Source organism: Lissotriton vulgaris, chromosome 6, assembly GCF_964263255.1.
Source record: "Lissotriton vulgaris chromosome 6, aLisVul1.2, whole genome shotgun sequence".
Classification (NCBI taxonomy): domain Eukaryota; kingdom Metazoa; phylum Chordata; class Amphibia; order Caudata; family Salamandridae; genus Lissotriton; species Lissotriton vulgaris.
This window is the reverse complement of record NC_141694.1, coordinates 518,902,600-518,906,322: the sequence shown is the minus strand read 5'-3', so window position 1 is coordinate 518,906,322 and position 3,723 is coordinate 518,902,600. Positions and strand designations below refer to the sequence as shown.

Below are 3,723 nucleotides of genomic sequence, written 5' to 3'. Positions count from 1 at the left end.
GGTGTTTCAATATAGAGAATTGACAAAGATTTGTCTATAAGAACAAATGTATCATCTGACCTCATATCCGGCTTTTCGCTGGTCAAGGGCAGGGACATCTAAGCCCCGTCAAGAGTGAGAGTGCTGGTTAACAACTCTAAAAGATCCTTAGGCTAATAGTTTCAATCTTTGGGGAGAAATGGGATATAAGTGGTCCAGTACTATAGGCACACTCTTTGGAGCACCATACTCCTAAATGCCCCGGTTACTTACCGGTAATCTTCATTACTCCGAGTATAGTCTTCCTCGCCACATGAGTTACATAGTGAGCTTTAGCTCCACAACAGAACCCTCCAAAGCAAAAAGAAACTACCTCCCACCCCCTCCCAACATGGCCGACCAGTCCCACCTGACCTCTATAAGAGGCGGGCCGGCCCAACCAATCAGCCTGATCTACCAAGCAAACAATGAAGCCGATAGCCAGACAGGGAGGGGGGGAGGGAACTCATGTGGCGAGGAAGACTATACTCGGAGTAATGAAGATTACCGGTAAGTAACCGGGGCATTACCTCCTCGTTAGTCTTCCTCGCCCCCTGAGTTACATAGTGAGCAAATACCCAAGCCAACAAGGCTTCATTGACCACCATAACAACAACACCACACGGTGATGCAGAGAAACCAACCCAAGGTTGAAGTATAACAACTGAAAAGAAAACAGGGATCACAGGAAACCCGAAATCAAGACCTCCAGGAAAAGAAGGCCAACCAGGAGTCGCAGCTCCAGCACTCAGAATGGCCCCAGCGAAGTCCCCCCGGGACTGCTAGAGACCCACGTACCAGGCGGAGGACGACCACGCCGAAGCCAGATAAAACTCCACAGAGGAGACACCCACTAAGGGGGCCCAGGGAACAGAGCCACACCTCGCGGACCGACCCTGGGCCCCCGCCGGATCCACCGAACCCAGCAAAGCGTAGGGAAGGATGCCAGCCTGTGTAAGCCCGCGAACCAAGGTGGAACGAGGGCTAGCGGCCCGAACGAACCGGGCCAAAAGACACAACACAGGTCATCCCACCGGGGAAGGAAAGACGTGCGGCCAAGAGAAGCCATAACAGCACGCCGAACAACCAGCACGGACAAGGGAGGAACCGCGTTGGCCGGGAAAAGCGGCAAAGATACCACCTGAGTCCGAGGCCCCAGGGAAGGAACCCCGGGAAGGACACGGGGGACATGCCGAAGGAACAACCCCGTCCGGCAAAACCCGCAAGAAGGGCGGGGAGCGGAGGAACGACCCCCGCACGCCCATCCGCCCAGCAGACACCATCGCCACCAGGGAAAACCACCTGAAAGGCGAGGAACCGCAAAGCCACCGAGGGCCGGGGCCCAAAAGGGCGGACCCCGAAGAGCTCGTAGAATGAGAGAGAAAACTCCTGTGGAACGCCTCACGAATTTGCGAGTCACCCTCGCGCAGGGGCCCTGCAAATCTCCTCAGTAACGTACCACTATTAGTATATGTGCAGCCGAAGCGAGCACCCAAGGGGGAGACCGGCAGAGCGCCCGTGGGCGAAGGATAAATAACATCGGAGCCAAGCGAGCCACCAAGGAAACCAGGCCGTCGAACACCGGACTGTGGAAGGCCCGCAAGGCCGCCCACCGGGCCCACAGGAAAGAAGGGGCCACGTTCCAGGAACACCCCTCAGACCGGAAAACCAAGACCCGCAAGGGGACCACGGAGGCGGGGACAGCACCAAGCCGACCGCGCCAATGCGAGAAGGGCGCCCAGCGCCGGGCACAGGCAGAGCACGTGGAAGACCTGCGGGATCGGCCAGGAGGTGCGAACCGTCAGCTCGCCATAGGAGAGGGTACCAGGGGCGGCGGACCCCGCCGGGAACTAAAAACAGGAACGCACCCCGACTAGCGTGGCAACCACGCGCGGGTGCCAGGCACCACCCCACTGCAACGTTCCAAATTAAGGCCATGCGCTGCCGAGCCGAGCGCCCAGGAGCACCCCGGCCCTGTCCAAGCGAATCCTGCCGAGGACCCGCGATCTCAGAGGGCACGGGGGAGACGCGTACAGCAGACCGAAAGGTCACGCGAAAGACAGGTAATAAGGACCCGGAAGGAGGAGTAGAACCCGGGCCGGAGGGCCGAGCCCCCCTCCGTGAACAGAGACCTCGGAGGCAGACCGAGCCGAGGCCCCAGGCGTCGAAACACCACCGGGGCAAGGCGAGACCATGCAACGAAGGCCAGACCCGACTCCGACGGACCCCGGGGGAAGACAGCCCGAAGGGCCAGGACCGGTGACACCCCCAATAGGGCGCCCATACCCAACCAAGACCCGGGGACCTAAGCACCGGCAAATGGAATGCCACACGAAAACGTGCAGGGGCCAAGCCAGTCACCTCATCCAATTCTAGTAAAAGTGCTGCTGAAGCGAGCACCGCAAAAAAACGGCCGGCCAGGAAGACATTCAGCAACCCCCGAAGCACGAGGTGCTGAGCGGCCGCAGGCGAACCCAACGACCTCCAAACGACCCGGCGTCAAAGGACGCCCCCCCCCCCCCTGAAAGAACCAGAGGGAAGTACCGGGACCAGGCACACGCCCCCCCGAAGGAGGACAAGCCCGAGACGAGGACCAAAGGGACCACCGTACATAGGCCAGGAAGTCGACGGACGAGAGACACCGCCAGACGTGAAGCCACCCCCACGGGGGGGGAACAAAAACGAGGTCGCGAGGGGGCACCCGGCCAGACAGGGAACCCAAAGACCCACACCCGGCGAAGACGATCCACCAGGCGGGTCATTGGGCCAGAAGGCAAGTCCCACGGAAGCACCCGCAACCGAGCGCGGGGACCCCCACACGCCGGCCGGCCCCACAGGCCAATCCCCGGTCCCAGAAACAACCTACAGGTGAGACAAGGGAAGGAGCAGGGACCCCAACCCGTTGAGACGGAGGGATCCCGCGGAAAGTCCGCAAGACCGGACAGCAAGCCCGAAGAGCCCAAGAACCGGGACAGCCACGCCCCAGGACGGTATGCAACGGAGGCAACCGCCCCCCCCCTCCCCCCCCCCCCCCCCAGGGGACCCCCTGGAGTGAGAGGGCCGAAAGTCAGACACTAGGGGCGAGACAGGGAGTGGCAGAACCAGCACGAGACTGGTCACCGCCGAAACTCGGGCCCGGACCCGCCGAAGGACCCCACCCCTGCAAGGGCGGGACGACCTCACCTGAACTGCGCAGGGGCCAAGCCGGACATCACATTAGCGCAACACGATGCCCCGCAAGGGCACAAGGCGTCAGCATGAAGGTCGCTGTTACATAACATAACATATGTACTTGTAAGATGCCCATTCACCCCTACGGGAATCCTGGCGCTGAATAACAGCTGACAGTAGTCACCCAACGCAATGGAAATAATCTCATCGATCATAGAAGGACGAAAGGCCGAGTGGACCAGCCGGTATTTGAACCTGTGAACACGAGGTCAAACACCCGCCCCTGCAGTAGACGTTTATAGAAAATATAGCGAAATATCAAATCTCACCATTCCAGCCGCCTTAATCCACCGAGTCACTAGCCCCGGTAGTCCCAACCCGGCTAACTCCCCTAGGCTCACGGAGGAGTCCAGGCAACCAAAGCCCCGTGGGGCCGCCGTGGAGAGAAAAAAACCAGCAATGCCCAGAGGCAACAACTGATCCCTGGGAATACGAGTCCAAGACCCGCCGAGGCGGGGAAACGAACCCAGGGCC

The 3,723-nt window shown here is 60.2% G+C and overlaps 1 non-coding gene across 1 annotated transcript; it reads right to left on the bottom strand.

Annotated features, from left to right (window-relative positions):
* Positions 1–1,403: 1,403 nt before the first annotated feature.
* Positions 1,404–1,510, bottom strand: LOC147707509 (U6 spliceosomal RNA). The gene has a single exon (XR_015296926.1). It is a non-coding gene; the product is annotated as a U6 spliceosomal RNA (small nuclear RNA).
* Positions 1,511–3,723: the final 2,213 nt, after the last annotated feature.